At 44.8% G+C, this 25430-nt stretch overlaps 1 long non-coding RNA gene across 1 annotated transcript in view; it reads left to right on the forward strand.

Moving 5' to 3' along the window:
* The window catches only part of LOC134935543 (uncharacterized), a 128576-nt gene that overhangs the window by 20042 nt on the left and 83104 nt on the right, over positions 1-25430 (forward strand). The window contains exon 2 of the long non-coding RNA XR_010180235.1: positions 11318-11455. This is a non-coding gene — a long non-coding RNA (uncharacterized LOC134935543). The remainder of the gene's footprint in view (positions 1-11317; positions 11456-25430) is intronic.

The raw sequence follows: 25430 nt of genomic DNA on the forward strand, positions 1-25430 counted from the left end.
AGAACATTTTTGCCATTCTGCAAATTTTTGTAAGAGACACAGTGGCAGTGATGCAGATCATTCAGCAAGAACTTTTAACATCTGATTCAGACTGAAGGAACTGCCTACAATTATTACTGACATGTCTACTGTGACTGCATACGATATGGTCACCATTCAAAAGAATGGTTGATGATTATTTTAGTCATAGCATTCCAATTAGGCATGTCAGACAAATTGGAAAAACAAAGCGCTAGGTTAATAATGCATAAAGTTGGAGTGGAAAGACAGTAGGTAAGATAAAATGAAGATAAAAATAACATAAAAATAAAAAAAAATAAAAAAATAAAAATAAAAATAATAATAAATAATAAAAATAAATAAAAATAAATATAAAATGTTTAAGCTCTTTTGTGATAGGTTGCTGTTTTTGGTAGAGGGAAAAGGAGTCCTTTGGTGAAAGTCTTGTGCCGCCTCTTTGAATACTAGGCTATCCCTATGAGCTAACCTTTGTGCTCCGTCATTCTGTGGCCGGAGCTTGTTGTTAGCTGGGCGCTTCTGTCAGTGGCTCTGCATGGCTTATTAGGCTCAGTGCGGCGGGTCGCCTCGCGGCTTGGCGTGCCAGCATCTTCACTCTCTTCCGGGTTCAGCAGCTATTGAGTTGCCAACGCGTTTCGTGCATGCGCACTTAGTCATGGATGTTTTTCCTTCCTGCTGGAGCTGTCATTTTATGCTAGAGTCCATAAAAAACTTTAAAAAAAACTTTATTTGCTTTGTTTAAAAAACAGATTCAGGTCACAGGAAGTTGTAATAAAATTGGTGGCAACCACATGGTTTTAATATGTACAAATAAATAAACTCAAATTAAATGAAATAAAAATAGAAATAGAAAAAATAATAAAACATAAATAAATAAATAAATAAAATAAATAAATAGAAAGAGAAAGTAGGAAAAGCATTGTATTGTAATATGGACTATAAAGATTTTGACATCAGGGAGGGATGAAGATATTTATTTAATCTGCTGTTAAAAATGTTTTTAAATCAATGTCAATATTAAGTCCATTAGGTTTTAAAGTAAGCATTTCTGATCAAATCTGTGCTTAAATCTCCTCCTCTCCAGTTTGGTGATATTTTTGGAATAGCTATGAATTTTAATGGCGATGAGTCTCCGTTATGACAATTTGCATATTGTTGCGAGACACTGTGTGTCTGTAATCCAGTTTTTATGTTATATAGACGTTCAGTCATTCTAATTTTTTGTTTTCTTTTAGTTTGACCTACATATTGGAGGCCACAAGGAAACTCCAATAAGTAGACCACTCCCTTAGTGTTACAAGTTATATGATTTTTTATTTTATATATTGTGTTTGTTTTATTGGATTTGAAAGTGTCCATTTGTTTTGTCTGTTTTTTCGTTGTTGTCTTGCAAGCTTTACTTCCCAGGCAACTGAAAAAGCCATTCGTTCTATTAGCTTCTGTTGTATGTTTTAAGGGCACAAAGCTCTTGGTCAGTTCTTGTTTAAGTGTTCTCGCCCTTTTGTGTAGTGTTGAGAGTTGTTCATCCAATCCCAGAATGTGCCAGTGTTTTTGTAGGATTTTTTTGATTTTGTAATGATTACTATTAAATTGAGTAATAAGAGTCAGCTGATTTGTTTTTTTTCTTTATATTCTAACATAATATCTCTGTCCATTTCTTTTATAGATGCAATTTCATTTGTTCGAATGATATCTTTATAGCCCTTCTCAATGTACTTTGCTTTCAGTTTTTCGCTTTATTTTTCGAATGTTATTACATGTGAACAGTTTTGTCGTAATCTTCTAAATTGGCCACTTGGAATGTTGCGTAGCCACTGGTTATGATGATTACTATTTTTAGCTAGGGCATTATTTACACTTACTTTTTTTAATATGAGTTCGAGTTTGCAAAGTGTTATTTCTGATGTAAATTTCTAAATCTAAATAAATCCCAAAATATAGGGGTGTGGCTTCAGGTGGAAGGGGTGTGATTACAGAGCTCCTTTTCACACATTACAACAGGCAGAGCTCCCTTTTACACATTACTGCAGGCAGAGTCCCCTTTTTTACACATTACGGCAGGCAGAGTTCCCTTTTTTACACATTGGGTAAGCAGAGTCCCCCTTTTTATACATTAAGGCAGCAGAATCCAGTAAGCGGAAGAGGGAGGCCTGGGGAGTTTGCAGAGGAGAAGGGAGGCTGGCACATAAAGATCCTTTATTTAGCAATGGTGAATTCATGACAGTAAAAACAATGAGAGATTTTTTCCTTCTGTTAGAAAGAGTGGATGGGAGGGTGTTCAAACACTAACCTCCCACCAGAATCAATCAGCAGCACCATTTCTTCCTCCGGCGCCGCTATTTCAGCGCCGCCGGGTGATGAGGCAATCAGGAAGTGACCAAGCCCGGGGAACACGGGTGAAACGCGTCTTACCAATCACAGTGGTCCTGGCAGATCCGGCAGTCCTGGTCCAGGGGCATTCACAACGTGGGTGGTGACAGCGGATCCGGCTGTGTCAGCCCTGGGGCATTCAGCAACATATTGGTAAAAGCTTTTCCTCTCGAGCAGTGGAGTCAGAGAGTGAACTCTTCTGTCCGGGGAAAACATAACACAGCTATATTATTTATTTTAGCTCATAGAATATTGTATCTGCAGCTTACCATAAATTATGTCTGTCTAGGCTCTTTGGGAATACTTAGTGGCTACAATTGTAGCACACAAAGCTTATGTTAGCTTCTATCATGCCTTTAGTGGTAACATTGGTTGTAAATAAGGCTGTTGGATGGTAATAGCCTGACTTCTATTCTGACAGGCATTGTTTGCTTATTTTACCTACTGCAGAGCTATAATAGACCTGTTTTGAATCTGTGGAACAGTTAAGTTATAGGTTGGTTTAGTGCCTGCATAGAAGACAACTTTGACCTTGGATCATTCAAACCAGGGATTTGCCTTCTGTATATCATACTCTCTTTTCAGGACTCTCATTGGTGATTTGAGGGACCAAACCACCCACGGCAGCTCTCCAGCTGGTGGGACAAATGTCCACCACCTAACACCAAAAGCAGATCCACCTTACTGTTTCTCTCTGGGCATTTTTCTGAACTCTCATCAATGATTCAGGAGATGGTTGCATACAAATACTTATAACCTACTATCATACCTCACTGCCTATGCCCAACACCGTCCGATCTTGGAAGCCAAACAGCTGAGGGCCAGGGCAGTACCCGGTGGGTGACCACCAGGGAATACCTGGTGCAGTAGGTTCAGAACTAGGAAAACCTCCTGTCTGACATTGACAGCAAATTCACACTTAATCTATAACTCCAACTTTACTATTACAGGCATCCCATATAAAATCTACAAGGGCTGAGATATTGGAATCATTACATCAGCTCATTACAGTATACATTTGGACAGTAACTTCTTTTCCCATCGGCTCAAATTGCATGTATTCTGATTGATCATTTTATTTCATATCACAAATATCTATTATATATGCTTCTACTGCCAAACGCTTTTTAATCTGTTGTACTTTATCTGTTTTGTCAATTTGTCTTAGGAATGTGTTGTGTTGAGCTGTTTTAGGAGATTCATTCTTAAAGCAACTACATTAAAAGTTAAGTTTTAATTTTGCAATCTGACGAAGATTTCATTATTTCTTCACAAGAGTGCGCCCACAAAGAAGTCTACTTTCTTTTTCTTGTACACTAGGTTTACAGGTGCAATGTTGTGTACAGTATGCAACACCATGTGAATATGTGTGTTTGTCAGATTGTTTGTGTGTTTGTAAATTTAGATTGTAAGCTCCTATGGGTCAGGGACTAATATGCATTACTTTTGTACAGCACTGCAATTTTTTTGTAACACAGTTTAAAGAAATAATCCTAATAAATATGCATGAACAATATATCAGGAACATTATTTTCTTCAGCGCCCACTAGGGGGCACAGGTAGAAACGCTGGGTATACGATGAGGACTGAGGGGCTAATTCAGACCTGATCGTAGCTGTGCTAAATTTAGCACATTTACGATCAGTCACACTGACATGCGGGGGGACGCCCAGCACAGGGCTAGCCCGCCCCACACGTCAGCGGCAATGCTTTTGTACTTGAAGAGTAGTTCCCCACCAGTGCAGCTCCTGCGCACTGGCAGGGAGCTACTCATCGCTGCTCGGGTCACAGCGGCTGCATGTGATGCCACACATCTGCACGTGTGAAGCCACGCAGCTGCGCGGCCCCCCCCCCCCCCCCCCCCAACAGTCCATGCATGCCTGGGTTGCCCGGACCGCATCCCCTTAACGGCTGGGTTATCTCCTCCTCCCTCTCTGATCTCCTTCCATAGGACGCTGGGCAGCCATTTTAAGCACATTGCTGCTCCAGCATCTACAGAAGGACTCTCAGACTCACTTTCCTCAGCACCTCGCTACTGAACCCTGGTTTTTGCCTACTCCTTCTTGCTACCTTGTAGAGTTGTAGCTGGATTGTTGAGTATCATTTATTACCCCCACATTATTCTTGGCATTGAGTGTTCTGTGTGCATGTAGGGTTTGTGACTGTTATAAAATTTGCCACTCACTAATAGGAACAATCTTAGGATTTTCACCTATTTAGACTTTGTCTTCCCCACTTCTTGTTGTTGGGTACATTTAGGTGGTCATTCCGAGTTGATCGCAGGCAGTAACTTTTTGCTGCTGCTGCGATCAACTAGCCACACCTATGGGGGAGTGTATTTTAGCATAGCAGGGCTGCGAACGCTTGTGCAGCCCTGCTAAGCTAATCCAATTTCACACAAATCAAGACCAGCCCTGCAGCTACTTACCCTGTGCGATGGATCCAGCGATGATGGGCTCGGCTTCGATGTCACTCCTCTGCCCTCTGTTCTGCTGGACACACCTGTATTATACTCACCACTCCCTGAAAACGGCTCCAAACGCCTCCTTCCTGTCAATCTTCTTAGCGGTCGGCTCTGCGACCGCTTCCTTAATAAGTCGCGGCGTAACCCGGCGACCCCTGTCGCCGGGCAATGTCGCACACTGCGCTCCCCGCGCATGCGCATTCTGCACCTGTTCGCATTGCAGTGATAAACCGCTGCGTGCGAACGGGTCGGAATGACCCCCTTAGTCTTTTGCCAGGCTGTCAAATTCTGACTGTTTCAACCTCAGTGTGTGGGGTTTACTCTGTATTCTGGATACATGTCTTCCAGAAACAGGGCTAACAAGGAGGTCACTATTATTTATCCACAGGATCCTGATAATGATGGATTATGGGGGTAATTCTGAGTTTATCGCAGCAGGAATTTTGTTAGCAGTTGGGCAAAACCATGTGCACTGCAGGGGGGGCAGATATAACATGTGCAGAGAGAGTTAGATTTGGGTGTGGTGTGTTCAATCTGCAATCTAAATTGCAGTGTAAAAATAAAGCAGCCAGTATTTACCCTGCACAGAAACAAAATAACCCACCCAAATCTAACTCTCTCTGCACATGTTATATCTGCCTCCCCTGCAGTGCACATGGTTTTGCCCAACTGCTAACAAAATTCCTGCTGCGATCAACTCAGAATTACCCCCTATGTGTCCTCTCTTTCATGTCATCTACGAATGCGACACCAAAGCAGGTGACACCCTCTTCTGAACCGGTTTTGGCATCAACAGTAATGCAGGTAATGTCTCAGTTAGTGGATCGTCTGGTGGCCCCGCCTCCATCACCACTACCACCTGCAGCAGGCTAGCCCTCCGCAGTTGGTACCGCTTTTCTACCGCCTCAGGTGGCTCCTATAGAACCACCATGGCTGCAGTCCTTTACTCAGTCAGTACAGGGCTTAACACAAATGTCCACTTCTGTGCAACAGCTCTTAGACAGAAACAGGTCATCTAGGAGTAGGTTACTGGCCCATGATAGCGCTACTACACAATCCGACCCTGAGTCGGTTTCAGACCAGGAAGAAGCAGGGTCTGGCGATTCTGTCCGGTATTCTTCCTCTGTTATGGAGGATTCTATGTCACTTACTGATGTGGAAGCTCTGGTTAGAGTGGTAAGGATAAGCTCCATTATTTAAATGGCAAAAGAAGGAATTAACTCTATTTCCTTCCTCCGCTCAGTTAGAGGATCTATTGGAGGTGGCATGGGTGGAGCACACAGAACGCTTTCAGGTCTCTAAGCGTATGGCTTCCCTTTACCCTCTACCTCCCAAGGAGCATGCTAAGTGAGAATACTCCCTCTGATGGACACCCATGTCGCTAGACTGGTAAGATCGGGATGTGGTCAAGATCCCGCTGGACGGAATACCGACGCCGGAATCCCCACTGGCACAATCCCATGAGTGTCCACAACACCCATAGAGGGAGAATATAATAGTGTGCCGAGCGTAGCTAGGCACCGTGCCCGCAGCGTGGCGAACGAAGCGAGCCCGCAAGGGGCTGCGTTCCGCTCGCCACCCCTGTCGGGATTGTGTGCTCGGGATTCCGGCGTTGGTATTTCGACCACCGGGATCCCGTCCAGCGGGATTTAGTACTGATCCCGTAAGATCATCTGTTCTTCCCATTCCAGACACGTCCTCTATGAAGGACCCCAGGATAGGAAGATGGAAGTTTTCTTGAAAACAGGTTATTCGCATGCTAGAGCTATTGCTCGTCCTGCCTTGGCGTCGGCCTGGGTTGCTAAAGCTATCAGTATCTGGGCAGAAAAGCTGGAACAGGGTCTTTCTTCACGTACTAGTGGACAGGAATTGCTTGCCCATGTGCTTAATATTCAGATAGCTAGTATCTACTTGGATGAAGCAGCCATGGACTCAGGGGTATTGACCTCCAAGTTGTCGGCAGCGATTGTATCGGCCAGACGGGCACTCTGGCTCCGGTCATGGTGTGCTGATGCTAATTCAAAAAAGACCTTAGAGGCACTTGCCTTTTCGGGAGATACTCTCTTCGGACAGGGATTGGATAAAATTGTCACAACTCTGGCTGCATCCAAGACCGCCTTCTTGCCTTCAGCAGCTCCATCTAAAGTTAGAGCTACCTTTAGGTCCTTTTGCTCGCAGGGAAGGACAAAGACTCAGGCATCCTCGCAGTACCAGGCCCCGCCCAAAGGAGCCAAGCCCTTCGCTAAGCAACCATGGGCCACTAGACGCCCAGCTACCAAAATGGCGGACAAGCCTGCCGAGTGAAGGGGCGGGCCTCCCCCTGGGGGATCCCAGGGTGGGATACCGACGTCTGCATTTTGCCCCATTATGGATGGAGACCACGTTGGATGCCTGGCTCCAGGACATCGTTTCACAGGAATATGCTATGTCCTTTTGGAAGCGCCCACATCTCCGGTTCTTCTCCACAGGGCTCCCGGAAGATCCAGGGAAAGCAGAAGATCTGCGGGAATCAGTTCATTATCTTCTGGCCTCCAATGTGATTTTCCCGGTCCCTCAGTCCCAGAGGGGCAGGGACGGATTAGTCCAGTGGGATGCCGGGACAGTTCGCAGGTGGGCCGGGCCCCAAACTCTAGTTACTACCCAACCCGGGCCGATTCATAAATGGTAGGTGGCTCCTAACTCAGCCGGCTTGGAGGTGCCCCTACCCTCAGCCTACATCTCCCGTCTCCAGGTTAGCTTGTGGCTGATGCTAGGTTCAAGTGGCCTAAGGGACCTTTTACATCAGGGGGAGAAGCCACGACAAGGGGGAGGAGCCAGGCCTGCGGGATAGTTCCTATGCTATCCACACCACCAACTATTACCTTTAGTAATACCTTTAGTACCGAAGCGTAGCGAGCTAAGCGAGCCCGCGAGGGTACTTTTCGAATACCTTGTTTGGCCGTAGCTCCTCCCTGGTGAAGTGTCTCCTCCCCTAGTGACGTCAGAAGGTCCCTTCTCCCACTCCGATTTAGAACCAACCGTTAGCTTGTCCCCTGTGGCTGCTGCCTGGAGGTGAACTGCTGCAGAGCAAATGGGAGCAGGGGAAGGGGGGAGCACGGCTTCCTGTGCTGTGTGCGCTGCAGATAGCGGAGCACTGTGTAAGGAGGGAGGCAGAGCATCCGGGGGCAGCAGAGAGACGGTGACCCTCGGCATGGTGGATGAGTGAAGTCAGATAGCTGGCGCCTGCTTTGAATGCTGTCCCGCCAGCTCCCCATACCTAAACACGTGCAGCCAGTTGGTGAATGCAGAAGAGTGGGATGATAGACTACAGTGTTAAGGGTAAGTCTCTTCCACTCCTTCCTGCCCCCGACTGTCCACCACTACTCCCATCCTGCCCCCTGCTGTCCACCACTACTTCCATCCCGCCCCCTGCTGTCCACTACAACTCCCATCCTGCACCTTGCTCCACAATAAGTATCCCATCCTGCCTTCTGCTCTCCACTACCACTACCCCTATCATGTCCTATAGCCACCTACTTCCCACTACTGCCATCATCCTGTTGCGGGTCCCCTCCCCCCCAACACACACACACTTATATGGTAACTCAGCCAGCTTGGATATGCCCCAGTCCTCCATACAGCGTAGGCAGCAGGCACTAGGACCCATCGGCAGCCAGCGGGTACTAGATGCCCCAGTCTTCCCTCTCTGCACTGCCTCCATAAGGAAGGGAAGCCATCGCCGCAGCAGTTGGCATGCCCTAGGACACAGCAGCAGCCCAATGCATCTTCTCGGCATCCCGTCATTAACAGGCTGTTGCTTGCAATATGTCCTCCCCAACCTGGCAGAAGTGGCTTACACTGTGCCCCCCTGCTACCCCATCCGATGGCTATGGCTTGCACTGTCCCTACCCCAACCCCGTCTCTGCACTCCAACCCGGCATCTGCATATGGAGACGCAAGGAACACACATCATTGGAAGGTGAAACTGTCAGTGACAATGGTGTGACCAATGGTAGCGGGTGAAAGATGCACAAAGCAGGATTGCAGCGTCTGTAGACACCGACAGTGGGAGTCTCAATCCTTGCATAGTCAGATGAACAGATGTACACCAGGGAAGTGCATTGTAGCAGTATTAATATAAAGTCACAGACGCACCTGCAAAGATGTAAGGAAGGCCGCGACTGCGTCCAACTCAGAATTCGGCCCTATAAGGAGGGATCCTGCCCCCCTGACAGACCTCATCCCATCCCTCAACAGAACCCACCCCCATTATGGCTGCTTCCATCCATTTCCAAGGCTGGTTTTCCACCCCGCCCCTGCAGAGGAGACACAGGTTTTATTTTACTCTATCCTGGTGCGGAAGCCGGATAGCTCCTACGGCCCCATCCTCAATTTGAAGTCATTGAACAAGGTTCCGCGAATCCTCAAATTCTGCATGTAGTCGCTTCGCACTATTATTCTCGCCTTCGAGCAGGGGGATTTTCTGGCATCCCTGGACATTCAGGATGCGTATTTACATGTTCCCATTCATGGCAGTCATCAGCGGTTCCTCAGATTTGCCATTCAACGGGACCATTACTAATTTCGAGCATTGTCGTTCGGACTGTCTACGGCACCTCGAGTCTTTACAAAAGTCATGGCAGTCATGGCAGCCAGCCTCCGTTGCAGGGGTGTGCGGATCCTACCTTACGTAGATGACCTCCTCCTTATGGCCCAGTCTCAGGAGGTACTGCTTCAACATATTCAACTGATGGTGGATCTTCTACAGTCTCACGGCTGGAAGATAAATTGGCGCAAATCATTCTTAATGCCTTCAGAGGAAATGTTACACTTGGGAGCCCTGCTCAATTCATGACTCCAACGTATCTTTCTCACAGGAGACAAGATTCTGGCAATTCAATCCAAAATTCAAAGTTTGCGGATTCTGGGGTCCACGGTAGCAAATTTCGACATGGTGGAGTACGCGCAGTTTCATTTGCGGCCTCTGCAGTTGGAAGTGCTGAACAAATGGAATCTGCACATTGCCAGGCAGTCCTTTGTCCTTTCCAGAAAAGTACAGTGTTCCTTGTCGTGTTGGCTTCTCAAGTCCAATCTGAACCAGGGAAGCCCCTTTTGGATCCAGAACTGGGTTCTGTTCACCACGGACGCCAGCTTGAGTGGGTTGGGAAGCTGCATTGGCTCAGTGTGCGTTCCAAGGATGTTGGACGGTACAAGAAAGCATGCTTCCAATCAACGTCCTAGAACTCAGGGTGATATACAGAGCTCTTCGGGTTGCGCGGCCTCTCCTTCAGGGTTGACCAGTCAAAGTACAATCAGACAATGCAACCACAGTCGCTTACATAAATCGACAGGGCGGCACCCACAGTCGCGGTACCATGTGAGAAGCAGCGCACATCTTCCATTGGGCAGAACAACATCTACCCGCGCTGTCAGCAATATTCATACCAAGAGTCCTCAACTGGAAAGCAGACTTCCTCAGTCGACAGGATGTACATTACGGCGAGAGGGCCCTCCATCCGGTGGTCTTTCGGATGCTGGTTCATTGTTGGGGACTTCCAGACATCGACATGATCGCATCTCGCCACAATCACCAGGTACCACAGTAATGCGTTTGCACAAGAGATCCGGCATGTGATACGGTCTCTCCGGATTTATGTTGAATGAACTAAGGACCTCAGCAGGTCGGACTCCTTGTTTGTTTTATATGACTCTCACAAGTGGGGATGGCCTGCTACCAAACAGTTTCTCTCTTTCAGTGTCTCCGTTTGACCATTCAGCATGCATATACGGCGGCTGATCTTCCAACTCCTGCCGGGGTTACGGCCCATTCCATGCGTTCTGTTGGACCCTTTTGGGCTGCTCACCATGGGGCCTCCGCAGAGCAGTTTTGCAGGGTGGCCACGTGGTCTACTGCTGCCACTTTTGTCAGGTTTTATGCTTTTGACACTTTTGTGTCCCAGGACGCTGCCTTCGGGCGCAGTGTTCTTGGCATAGTCCAGGAGCATTCCCACCCCTAAGGTAACAGCTTTAGGACGTCCCAGCGTTTCTCCCTGTGCCCCCTAGTGGACGCTGAAGAAAATAAGATTTATGTCCTTACTTAGGTAAATCTTTTTCTTCAAGTCCATAGGGGGTACAAGATGCCCTCCCTTCACGCACCTGTCTGGCTAGGCATTATTTCTATTTTAGTGGGTGTGTCTAGTTGAATACCAGTGGTGGCTCTGTGTGCGTGATGGTCTTCCTTCCTACTTTCCTCGCTCCTGCCGGGGTCTTGCTAACTAAAAACTGGCGTGCCAGGGGGGCGGGGTATAGGAGAGAGGGGGACTGAGGTAAGCTGGGATGAGTTTGGTAACTCTTTGGTGCCCGGACTCAGTCCTCATCCTATACCCAGCATTTCTCCCTGTTCCCCATATGGACTAGAAGAATAAGATTTACCTAGGTATTTAGGTAAGGACATAAATCTTATTATCACGCCTCTAAATTTTTCAGGTGGGCCTTCTCCATGGATGAAAATGTGAGGTTAAACAACCAAGTGAATTTCATCTCTGTATAACTGTGAGGCCATCTTTGCAACAACGCTTATACTGAAGGTACAGTAGAACCGCAGGAGTAGTAGACACAAGACAGGTAATTCATATCATTATTAATTACTGGTAATTCTAAGGCTAGACATAAGTACTAGACCTGTAGAGGCGTGGCAATATATTCCTGGTATACATGTTTAAAAATTTAGACTATAAGCTCCTATGAGGCAGGGACTAATATGTATGACTTTTGTACAGCACTGCAATCTTTTTGTAACACAATATACAGAAATTATCCTAATAAATATGCATGTATATCAGGAACATATTATCACGTCTCTAAATTTTTCAGGTGGGCCTTCTCCATGGATGAAAATGTAAGGTCAAACAACCAAGCAAACGTCATCTCTGGACGTCTGTGAGGTTACCTTTGCAACAAAGCTTATACTGAAAATACAGTAGAACCGCAAGAGTAGTAGACACAAGACTGGTAATTCATATTATTATTAATTACTTATCATTCTCAGGCTAGATAAAGGTTCTAGACCTGTAGAGGCATGGTAATATATTCCTGCTATACATGTATATTTTTAAAATATGTATGTTTGTTGTAGACTCTCTTCTTTACAGTATTATCAGAGTCTGATAAGTTTAGGTCTTCATACTATTGCATGGGGATAGTGGGACAGATGGGGCTGAAATCTGAGCAGAAGATATCTGTGGTATCTACTGCATTACCTTAATCATGAATGTCTGCAATATTTATTTTCTAGAAAAGTAGGTGACAATGTTAATTGTCACCTACTTTTGTTGAAATTAAGTAATAATACATAGGGCTAGATGCATCATCGCTTGGAGAGTGATAAAATGGAAAGTAATAAACTACCAGCATACAAGGCCTGTGACATGGTAGAAAGGAGCTGATTGGCTAGTGCCTTTTCGCTTTCCATTTTATCATTCTCCAAGCGATGATGCATCAAGCCCATAGACTGTTAGTGACGCGGATTCTGGGACAACTGTAGATGCTGGGACCTGAAACCGTAGGAGATGCTGGGACCACCGAAGATGCAGCAACCTAAAATTGCCATGGATGCTGGAACCGCTGAGGATGCAGGGAGCCGGAATCATTGTGGATACTTGGACTGCCAGGGATTCATGGACATTAAATCACCATGGATGCTGGAACTGCAAAAAACTGTGGCTTAGTAAATCTACAGGGATGCAGGGCCCTGCAATCCGCATGGATGTTGAACCCACCAAGGTTTCAGGGACTGTGGCCTAGAAAATTCAGCATGTTTGTGTGTGGGTGGGTATGTATGCTTGTGTGCTAGATTCAATGGGAATGCAGGTGTCTGAATTCACTGTGGAAGATTTAGAGTGCAAGGCGTTCGCAAGGTGACTGACAGGAAGATGACGTTTGTGGGTAGTAACTGGCCGTTTTCAGGGTGTGTCAGGAAAAATGCAGGTTTTCCCAATAGCTTTCAGCAGGGTGTGTGAGTTTTTAATGCACTTTACATCACAGTGACTGCTATACTAAATGGAAAACATGCCAGTGATCGCCAAACATCCAAATGGCTGCCATACAGAGCATAAAGCATCACTGTGACCATCATTTAATACAAAGAGCAACTTAGTGACTGCCACATAATACAGAGAGCATGCCGGTGACTGCCATATGATACATAGAGCGTGCTGATGGACACTATATAATACAGAGAGCATCCCAGTTACAGATAATTTTTTTGTGTCTGCCATAAAAAAAATGTTTGTGTCTGCCATAAAAAATTATTATAATGCCCTCCTCAAAAATCATTAAATCCTTCCACATCATTCTAACAACCCTTCAATATAATATAATAATGATAATTTTATAAATATTAACTCTGCTTCCCCACTGTTAATTAAACTACACATAAAAATGATTTCCATTCATAGTCATTAAACCCTTACTTACCTCCTTTAGACTCATGAAATTAAACACTTACAGTAATTATGATTAACTCTTTTAATAACATGACACCTGTATTGCTGATTGAGCTAGATTGTCATGAGTCATTATGCATGGTGCATGCGTAGTATATCTAGCTGGGCTCGAGGAAATAATGGAGGTGGGAGGATGTGCATGCACAGCTGCAGTATAACATCTTGAGCTGCACAGTCTGCATTCCATAGATGCACAATACTGCCGGTGATTCAGCTCAGGGACATTACTATGCTATCACACGCCAGACTGGCAGTCCCGCAGGGGGAGGAATTTTCTCCCCAGAGACTGCCAGCCATGTGTGAGATTAGCAGGCAGGGCTTCCAATAGGAAGCCACTGCATAGCTAACTCCTCCTACTCCCTGCTGTGTCTGCCTGAGCCTGCACTAACACCGATCATACCCACAGTGGAGAGGTGTGGATGTGGGTGCAGGAATGGGGGGTGGACCTGAGACCAGGACAGGTAAAATCCGCCACTGGTGTAACCTTATTTGTAACCGGAAATAGTATATATTGAATTCAGTAAAATACAGGCACCACGTGTAAGGACTGAAAGTGAGCAGCAGAAGAATAATGTTTTGCATCAGTCATATCTCCTTCCCCAGTCACAGTGGCAGGAACTAAAGGTTACCTGATGTCATGGAGCCATATGACAGTGCCTCACTCTAAGCTGGTGGTGGATGGACATAAACACATCTTGCACTTCTGCAATGTGCAGCTGGTCTGTGATGATAACCTCAGAATTCTGCTTGTAGCCTTGTACTTCCCTGTGTCTTGCCATCAGAGTCGGCCCTAAGCATAGGCAAACTAGGTAAATGCCTAGGGCGTTTGGTATGTCTAATGGCACAAGCAGCTTCTGCTATTAAAATGATATGCGACATGCCTATATTCTGTATGTGACTGCGGCTGTATCTGCATACGAAATGCTATGTTACAGTGTATTCCTGGAAATCATTGTAATGTAGCATTTCAGCCACAGTTGCATACAGAAAATAGGCATGCCACATGTCATTTTAATTAGCAGAAGCTGTTTCTGCATCCTAGCCACATAGTAATGCAAATAGGATGCATTTTCATCAAAATAGGCACCCAACGTTAGCAGAGCTGCCAGCTGACTCATGCTCATCATCTCCAGCTACGTGGCATATTGAGGAAAGATATATGAGGACACATCTGTATCCAAGCAGAGGCAGAGGTCACAGTGTTAGTGGCCATGTGAGTGCTGTGTGCTGGTGAGTTGGTTGTACAGTAATGTTCGGCATATGTGTAATGGCGATTACGTGCATTGTGTATAAATGCATTAAAAATGTGCAGCATATGTGTAACAGGCACTAAGTGTGTCATTATATGTTTAAGGGCATTAATAATGTGCGGCATATGTGTAACACACACTAGGTGTGTCATTATGTGTATAAGGGCATTAATAATGTGCGCCATATGTGTAAGGGGGATGTAGTTATGTGACAATACCTCCCCCTACATCCCGTCTCATCACAATCCCGACATTCAGCATGCTGACCAGCAGGGACTATTCCCACTCGTGGGTGTCAACAACAGTCATAGAGTGCTAATAGAACCTGTGGTGACCGTAGGTCGCCACAGACCCGGCAAGGGGCTTGTTGCACTCTGGCATTCCGCTGCCGAGATCCTGCATACCACACCAGTGTAAGGGACATTATGTGTATAAGGGCATTAATAAAGGTTGTTATGAGTAAGGCGCATTATGTTTATAAAGACATTAATAATGTGTGTCATATGTGTAAGGGGCATTATTGTGTGGTATTATGTGCATAAATGCATTACTACTATATATGGCATTATGTGTATAAGGTGCTCTACTGTGTGGCGTAACGTATAGAAAGGGCACTACTGTGTGGTGTAATGTGAATAAAGAGCAATATGGTGTGGTGTAATGTGAATAAGGAGCATTTCAGTGTGATGTAATGTGAAGGGGCACTACTGTGAGGAATAACGTATATAAGGTAAAGTGGTACTACTGTTAATGTAACGTAAATAAGGGACACTATCGCATGATATAATGTGAATAAATTTGCATTACTGTGTGGTGGAATTAAAATTGTGAGTACTATTGTGTAGCCATGCCCCTTCCCAGCAAGAACATGCCCCTTTTTTGGCTATGCACCGAATGTGTGCACTGTTCTTTTTTTTAAATATAGTGGGTAGGAGCACCAAAATGAGGACTGCTATGGATGAGTGGTGATAGTGCTGGGAAAAGGGTGCAGGGTCAGAGGCAGAACTACCGGCGGTGTTAGGGGGCACTAGCCACAATCTTGCCTAGGGCAGCATATTGGTTAGGGCCGGCTCTGCACGCCATGATGCCTATATCCAGGTCCCAGTCAGCCTTGTGGGATAAATGTGATAGTGGAGATATACCTTAAGGCCCATACACACTAGGAGATTTTCATTTCAAAAGACTTTGACAACATCTCTGAAAGATATATTTTCACCCAAAGTAGTGCATACTCACTAAGCATAGCTAAGCATTCATGGTATTCATATATGATAATTAGCAGATGCAGTATAGCTTGCTGGCGATTGTAGTCCCACTAGACATACCTATAGCTAAGCATTCATGGTATTCATATATGATAATTAGCAGATGCAGTATAGCTTGCTGGCGATTGTAGTCCCACTAGACATACCTGGTAAGAGAACAATGAGATATGAGGTTACTTCATAGTCCTTGCATATTGATCACTAAGTTTCCAGTACAAATCACAGATAACACCCTTAGAAATGTTCTCCCTTTGAAATCTTTCAAGCTACGCTGATTCAGATAGACTACACACTAATAACGTTCCTCATCCCTATCCTCCCTGTTTGACTCACTTCTCTCTCCTCTTCTCTCTCTCACATGCCCTGAACAAGCCACATCTCTATACAATGCATCTCTTACTTCAGCCCTTGACTCTGTTGCTCCGCCAACCACTATTCACCCTCGCAGATCAACACCTCAACCCTGGCACACCAAATGCACCAGATATCTACAAAAATGCTCACGTACTGCCGAGCGACAGTGGAGGAAATCACGCTCTAAAGCAGACTTCCTCCATTTCAAATTCATGCTCTCATCCTTCAGTGCTGCCCTTTCCCTCGCTAAACAATCATACTTCAAAATCCTCATCTCTACCCAGTCTTCCAACCCCCGGCGCCTTTTTGCCACTGTTAACTCCCTCCTTTGCCCACCACCACCTCCTCTCCCTTCCTCTCTTGACTTTGCCACTTATTTCACATCCAAGATTGACTCCATACATCAGGACATCACATCCCATCAGTCCAGCAACCAGCCACCACCCATCCTTTGCCACCCCTCCCCTACCCTCTTACCAACTCTGACATCTTTCTCCCATGTATCAGGCGAGGAAATCATGGCCCTTATACACTCCTCCCCCCCTCACAACCTCCCCACTCGACCCTATCCCCTCCCACTGCCTCCGCTACCTCTCTTTCTGCCTGTTCCCATCTTGCCCACCTTCTCAATCTCTCCCTCTCATCAGGCACTGTCCCCTCTGCCTTCAAGCATGCTCTTGTGTCCCCTATTCTTAAAAAACCTACCCTTGATCCTAACACTCTCTCCAACTATCGACCAATCTCTCTCCTCCCCTTTGCCTCCAAACTTCTTGAGCGTATTGTCTATAATCGCCTCACTGCCTTTCTTTCCTCTCACTCACTGCTTGACCCATTCCAGTCTGGTTTCCGCTCTCTCCACTCCACTGAAACTGCCCTCACAAAAGTCTGCAATGACCTCCATGCCGCCAAATCTAAGGATATCCTGAAAGAAAATGTTTGTTAGCGGGAAAGAGAAAAGAGAAATAGAACAAAACAACTCTTGTTCATAACAAATCAATTACAATGACTGGTCTTTCTGCAATCCTTTAGTATGCTCAGGTAGTGTTCAACAGTGCCGCCTCTCAGTCTTCACGGAACAGAGTCGCTGGTGATACTTTTGCGATCTCTTTGCCTTGCTCTTTGAACACACAGTTCACTTTGCTCTCCTCCTTGCTCTTTGAACACACAGTTCACTTGGAACACACAGTTCACTTCGAACACACAAACTCGATGAATGTGAGCAATAAACTACTTTGTCACGAGTTCTCTCCGGGTCAGCGACCTTCTTGCAGTGGGACGAGTGGACCCAAGTCTCTCTTTCGGCAACCTTTAGTGATGTCAACAAATCTTGGTATGTTCCTTCCCACCTGTCTATTAGGCAACCTGAGCGTAAGAACAATCACACAGTCTCTTGGTTCACAATCAAGACAGTTAGCATTTGGCATACAAGCAATCAACAGTTTCAAGTTCTTTTGTCAAGTTCTCAAATGCTGACTCATCTCAATAAGGTACTGTACTGTCACCTCATTGGTGTATTTCTGATCATTGTGCGGATCAATCATGACATGAGGTTGTTTTCCAAAAACAACCCCCAAAAAAAACCACAAATACCAAAACAATTTTTTTTTTCCGAAGAGGGTGATTCGTTGAGTGAAGATCTGGGAGTGGTTCCGAAGCTACATAATACTAGTGGCAGTATCTATGATCACAATAGTACAATTTCAAGCTTTGCTCCTACTTCTAGGGGTACCATTATCTACACACAAATTTCTGCACAATTTTTCTTTGCGGTAAACACAGCAGCATCCGTGGCGGCAGGAAATGCCTCTACCCAGTTTGAGAAAACATCAGTGCACACCAATACATAACAATAATTCCTAAAGGGTATTAACTGTACAAAGTCATTGTGTGTTTGCAATGTAGAGTATCATGAGCATAACTAAAAAAATAAAAAAATCTCTAGAGGAGAGAAGGAAGAAGAAAATGAAAAAGAAAATGTCAGGTTTGCCATTTGCCAATCACCAGCAGGCATATCAGTGTCTATACAAAATTTCCCTTCACCAGTATTCCCATTCTCTACCCTTTGTGCATGACAAGGCACACTGCAGTAATAGTGGTGTCATCGTGCTGTTGAGATATACTGGGTTTGGGCAGAACTCTGAAGGACCTAGGCATGTGGAGTTTGAACTGTACTTGGGTCCATGTATTGTACCACCCTGTGTGAACGCAAAAGATGAAGAGGAAAACTGTAGAGAAACAGAAAAGAGGTTGGTGACAGATGAGTTTGTAGAGGTGGAGAAGATTTTATAAAAATTTGACAACTGGATTGGGCACTACGGGGAAGTGATTCTCTACTTGATCTACTCCCCTTAAAAAAATTCTGTGTTTATCGTATCGCTATTGGGACTATCCCAGCCATCAATCCAGTGTCCTGCCCATCCTAAGTTCATAGGGAACCCGGTATCTGTGAGATAATTTCCTCTACCTGTGATGGACATGCATCTAGAACAGTAGAATGCGACATTAGCCTTTGAGGGGTGTCTAGTATATTTTGTACTTCTTGAGCATGGTTCTCAGGTATATCCAAGAAGACACCCTCAGGAGTACAATATATGACACCGCATTTTACACAATAAATCTCTGCCGAGTAGATTAGTCGGAGCCGATGCAGCCAGCAGAAAAGACTGTTTGGTTTGCAAGGGCCCTATCGTAATCTCTGCAGGTCTACTCAAAGGGTATTGTTGCATCGTTCCTGTTACTCCCGAATCTGTGTTTTCTATATGGCTTGTGATTCCTTACTATATGTCCCTTGGTCCCGTCTATGTGTTTAATAATGTGGCTTGTGTTTTCTGTCTAGGGGATCTATATTGACTATGTGTCCTACTACTCCTACAATCTCAGGCAAAATGCCCTTCCTTCCTACAAGTGTAACATATTATTGACCATTAGGGATTTGGGGTTTGGATTGATGGGTCTTTCCTGTATGTGCCAGTATACTTACCGTCCTCAACCTCTCCGCCTGTTGTTCTTTGCGCCTAGCACTATTCTTGTGATGTTCAATAGCACACTATCTAAAATTAGCTATTGTGACCCCTTTCCAATTTTGCAAAGAAGTCTGCACCCTGACACTCAATGCCTTATTGAGCCCGTCCATTTGCACAGAGACAGCCACCTCCCATTTGCTGAATTAGTGTTTACCAGTGGTCTTATCCAGATGGAGAGTTTTCTATTACTGCAAAAGACAAAAACGAAAAAAAAAGTTTAACAAGCTTCTAGGTCATGCGAAGTATTTCATTCAATCCTTCTCATCCCGTATCAAGGGTCTATACATGGTCCAACAAACATTTCTGAGCTCATCTTTACTAGGGGCATAACTAGGAATGAATACTTCTTATATGGTAACTGAAAGAAATACCCTGGGGTTACCTTGTCTCTGTCCGCTTTCCTACTGGCAAATACTAATGTGCGGACAGGTTTTTTTTCTCCATTTCTGACGTAACTTTCTTGATTTTTTTTGTTTTATTTTTGGGTTTTACTATATATGTACACAAATGATACCATACTTACCTGTTCCACTGGTCTCAGCCACTTCCCCCACAGGCTACTGCTCTTCTTTTACCGTTTGGATACTCCTCTGGGTACATGAGAAATGGCTGAAAACAATCAGGTCACCTTCTCCTCCTAAATAAAACTTCAACATTCATTAGTACATATATAGGTACAGTCATATTTTTAATATTTTTATTATTTTCTATAGTTTGTATGCTGGTCGTAACTGCTTCGACATCTACATAAAGCGGTGTACTTGCATTCTCTTTTTTTTTCTTCCTACTTGTTTATTGTTGCTACAAGTTCAAACAGTTCTAATATTTCCATTCTTGTCTTATATGACTTTGGTTAGACATACCACCTGCAATACCTTAGGATCAAACTCACCAACCCCTCTTGCTGTCACAGGTTTAAACAATTTGTATGTCTGACCCTTTGTTTTCGGGATTTTATCAGACATATTCTTATCCTTAAGTTCTGCAATACCTCTGGTTCAAAGCTGCCCACTTTAGGGAATGGTACCCTATCTTTGTCAGTCATACATACCCATTCATTGCAAAAAGCCTCCGTGTGTGACCCATATTTTTCACACATAATAAACCTCGCTGACCCCATGGGCCGCGGCACCTCAACCAGAACCCTAGTTTCTAAACGCCCACTGCTTGTGCAATTGGATCCCATCGTGGACTTTTTGCCAATAAACGCAATCCCCAATGCACACCGCAGATAGACGGTGAAAGACACCTAACGCTTTCACTCGCTCACGCCCACATTGGCCAGTACTACCATACACTGTCGATAGCGAAGGCAATGTACCCAACCTAGGGCCCTATCTGACCTATATTTACTGGAAGTTTTTAGGAATAACTTACCCTTTCCAGTAAAGTATCGGTCGTTGGAGATTTTCCTGAGAGAGACCAGCGAAAACTCCCTATGCACTTTATTATACACAAATCACGCTTGCGTATGCTCTATACAGAGATGATACCGCGATTTTACACAAAAGCTCGTAAAAAGGATATGACGTTGTGCTATCTATCGCACCCACAAACGCGCGGTCATATCACACAGCATATAGGTACTTGTTACTTATCTGCCGTACGACCACTAGAATCGAATCACAAGCTGCGAAACCTCAGCCGGAGCGTAATACAAAAACCTTTTAACTACAATCGCAATACTATGCACTATCACGCTCCTCTGCAAATCACCTCACGATTTGCATATTTCAATCTATATTAACGTGAGTCAGCCACTTCACGCCACCAAGCCTCCTCTTACTTGACGTACCACGGGACCCGAGACACGTGTACAAAACCGTACGTCCGCAATTAAACAAATCCCACAACTTCTATAAATGTGAGCAATATCAACTATAATCGCTCACTTAACACAACACAGTTTCTTTCTGTATAAACCTTTACAACCAGGCCAGACTGCGTTTGTGCTTTACACTTACTTCTTTAAACATTTATTTTAGTTTTAACTATATAGCAACAAATTGTCAAAGTCGAAAAATATAGCGACCTATGATGCCTTGTACTAACCCCAATGCACGTGCCCGCTGCTCACGCACAGACCCCCCCCCCGTGCGTACGCATCCCCTCAGGTTGCGTAGGGGACGCTCTGACGTCGCCTGCGCAGGGAGATGGGTATTTACGGCGGTGTTTGTGTGCGACTAGCGAGCGACTCGATCGCTACATATTTAACCAATATAATGCGTTTTATAGTTAATATTCCCCTTAATAATGTCAGCAAGTATGGTAAGTTTAAAACGGTTCTTGGACCTGAGAAATTCTCCTTTACATGCTGGGAGGGTTCAGATAAAGGTTGGAGGGTAGTATTTGGTGTCCAGCTGTGGGGTATTGAAGAAGTGTTGTGCCTATGACAGTTGGGAGGGATTCGCATAGTTCCTGCTCATGGTTATGATTGATGATTAATTGCATTCAGAATAAATTATACATAAATGCAGGGTGGGGGACTGGAATTCATTCACCTCTTTCCCACAGACTGAAAACAAATAGCCATGTTTACACTAAGCTTTGAGTTTCTATGAAGAGGGCTTATACCTTTGTTTATGAATAGGTCCAGGTTTCTCTCCAGAATAATGACTGCTGAGATGTCATTGTCTCAACTGAAAGAGGTGACCAGGGGGTAAACAAAGCACAGAGACAGAGTTTGTTTGGAAGATCCAAACAATAGGTTTCCCCAATACAACCAAGAGAGGAATTTAGAATACTGACAAGTCCTAGCCATCGCCCATTTCTTGAACTAACCAATGATCCCAGGTGCAGTACATGTCCCACCCCCTAACCAATGGAAAGAGGACACATAGTATCTATTGAAGTATATCTTGAGCTAGTACATATAGTTTGAAATAGGCTTGGGGACACAAGAGTCTTTTCTCCACAACGGTTTTCATCATTGACTAACCCAGAGCTGGTAACCAGAAGGACATGCGCAGCGAATCATTCCCCGGTGTGTAAGTACACTCTCTCTGTGACCATTCTTAATCTCTGATTGTAATTGTGCCACGATCTCTCTCTCTCTCATTGTATGTTATTGTTTGCTATTGTGCTGCTATTGTGTATTTATGTGTAGTTATTTTGTTAGATATTGATGTTAGCTTGCAGTGTATGAATTGTCAACTGTATTTCCCCTTTTAATATAACTTAATCCTGTTAGTAAAGGTTTTGGAGCCTTAGCAAGGTATTGTGTGTTTATTACATTGCAGAGGGTATTCAGAGCGACTTAATCGCTCAAACAGCATTTACACTAACAAGGTTAAGCAGCGTTATATCGCTGCAGTATTTCAGTAGTAAGGTTTTCAATACAAACTCAATCATAGTGTGTTGCATACAAGGTTTACTGAGTGTCATCCCGAGAGCGTCTGCGCCGCTCATGTTCCCCTCGCCGTCACAGCGTCCGCTACGCTAGTAGCGTATCATTACGGTAGTCAGCCGCCTATAGCGTGTTCGACACCAAGCGTAAAGCTGTGAGCGAGCGTGTCGCTCGTGCGTCTCGATCACGGCTGAGCGTCTGCTACGCTAAGTGCGTACCCTTACGGTACCCCATACGCCAATTGCGTACTGAGTCTCCTACCTACATATAGTGAAAGTTATAAGGTAATCAAATCAGCATTATCAATTGGGGCCTCGTCCTCCCTCCACATATCCACACTAGTGCAAACAGACTTTATCTGTCAGCAAGGGCGGGAAAGCAGTGTCCTTTCGTATCCGTATTGGTGGTGAGGGATACAGTGGTGCTGACTAGATAAGCGTCTGTTACGCTACGCTGTAGGAGTGCTGGGGTGGAATCCGGAAGGTAGGAAGGTAAGAACAATACGCTATTATCTTTTAAAACTGTTTATTTCTGTTTTGCGTACGCACGCACCTGTACTTCCTTTCATTTGTGTAGTTTCACGTCTCACTCTCCTGTTTGCCATTTATAATTGATAACGTGCTGAGAAAGAGTGGTTGCTATTGGTAAGTTAAAAGTAAAAATAATACGTTAGAGTAATTTGTAAAACACGCACACAGCTTGCCTAAGATACAAGGAAGTTCTGTGTGGTGTTCAGTAGATGATTACAGTTAAAGATCATTTACATTGATATAAACGTGTTAAATTGTATTTCTGTGGACATATCTGGCCTGCGTACACGTGTCTCTAACAAGGGACAGGGCGAATGTACGCGACGCAAGGGTCGACGCACGGAGCGTATATTACGCAACGGAAGCGTACGGATACGCCCACGTAATACAAATCACACGATAGTATTGTTTTAGTAGGCAATAAGGAGGAAACGCGATAATAGCGCAAATCAGTCTCAGTGTCCAAAATTTTAAGCTAATAGATCCTTCTCTAGTTGCAACTCCTCTGGACTAGACTGCGATACTGAATGAAAGGGATTTCTGCGCAGAAACGAAAGTGAAGAGTACATGAGGTCAAAGTGTGTGTATACATATATATCTTATTTTTGGGTGGAACCACAGGAAATCGAGTTCTCGTGAGGAACATACGTGTCAGTGACGGCACGGTGGCTTGGGAGGCATCCCTTGTTAAACATATTAAAAAGAAGAGCATTAGAGTATAGCAGACCAAGAGGTCTACTGTAGCACGGACCAGGAGGTCCAGGTACAGCAGACTAGGAAGTCCGCTATAGATAGAGTCAAGAAGCACAACACCAGGAAGGGTTGGTGCGGTACCCATTTAGGCCATTAAGCTCCGGCTGAAGGAATTCGCAGCCACAATTTTTGATTCCGTTGGTCGTTCCGCACATAAGATTAGTTGCTTGTGTGCAGTACGATTGTACCGCACGTAATTGTGTGCATTAGTTTGTAACTTGACCCAGTACCATTTGCGTACGCTAGTGGGATCATAAACGCTATTTGTACATTCTAACGTGATTTGTGTAATTTTTTTTATTTTAAGGGAGATTCGCTGGTCACTCGGGAATTCTATAACAACCAATAGTTACTGGGAAGGGTAAGTGCTCTGCGGATCACCCCCACATGTTCCAGTAAATAGAGGTTCAGATCGCAGGGGCCCTGGGTTGAGTACGCCAGCGCTAGGGCAACGTGTGGGCGTATTGGTCGACGTGGGCGAGTGAGTGAAGGTACTCGGTAAACTTTCACCGTCGGCCTACCGGACATCTTGGTTTTTGTAAGGGTTAGCTGAAGACCCTGATTTGAAGGTCAGAGGTAGCGAAAGCAACACCTGCAAAGATGGGGGCCAGTTGTTCAGGTAGGAGGCGATCAACCCTGGTCCAGGTTGATTTAGTAAACCGACCAATAGGGTCGGCAAGGTATATCATGTGTGAGAAATACGGTTCACACACAGAGGTTTTGTGCGATGAATGGGAAAGAATGACTGTACATGATGGGGAAAAGTTCCCACGGGTAGGCAGTTTTAGCCCAGAGGTGTTACAAAATCTAAGGAGAAGGATATGTCTCATTAAATCTGTAAAGAGACAGATCCAACATTATGATTGTTTACAGGTATGGCAACAGCAAGGTGAGAGACAAGGAGGATTAGCTTGCACAGCTGACTCTCACTGTGGTAAGAAGAATATGGCAACGAGAGAAAAGATGGTTACAGAGAGTGGCACACTGGTGTATGATAAAAATGCACTTAGCAACTGTATTAATAATTATGGTAGTAGTAAATGTAACAATGATAAAAGTAAAACTGTTAAATGTACAACTGTTAACCTGTGCAAGTCGCACCCCATGTTAAACTTCCCTCAGGATTACAAGCAAGAAAGTGAGCCCAGCACAATGTCGGCACCTCTTCCAGCAGCCATCACACAAGACATCCAGGTGGACGCGACCAAATCGGTAAAGGCAGTAATCAAATGTTATGCACACCAGTGCCTGCAGGAATGTACTGGTGTCTGAACAGAGAGGGATGCAAAACAAATGAACTAACAGACAGACTGGGAAATATGACATCACGTACACAGAAAGTGATAGGGTAACAAAACCAACACAAAGTGAACAGATAAGCCCAGAGGCTAAGAAACTGGGTGTCTCCCTAGTATTACAAATGCTCAGATGGAAAAAGCAAGATGTTGTGTTTTAATACGTAGAGAACCCGAAATGCTGTTGCTAAGGGCAACAGCAAAACCCTAAAGGGTTACCAACGGGTGTGGCAGCAAACTCCTTGGTCAGAGATGGAATAGTAGACACAAGGAGAGTCT

Source organism: Pseudophryne corroboree, chromosome 6 (genome assembly GCF_028390025.1).
Source record: "Pseudophryne corroboree isolate aPseCor3 chromosome 6, aPseCor3.hap2, whole genome shotgun sequence".
NCBI classification, from domain to species: Eukaryota; Metazoa; Chordata; class Amphibia; order Anura; family Myobatrachidae; genus Pseudophryne; species Pseudophryne corroboree.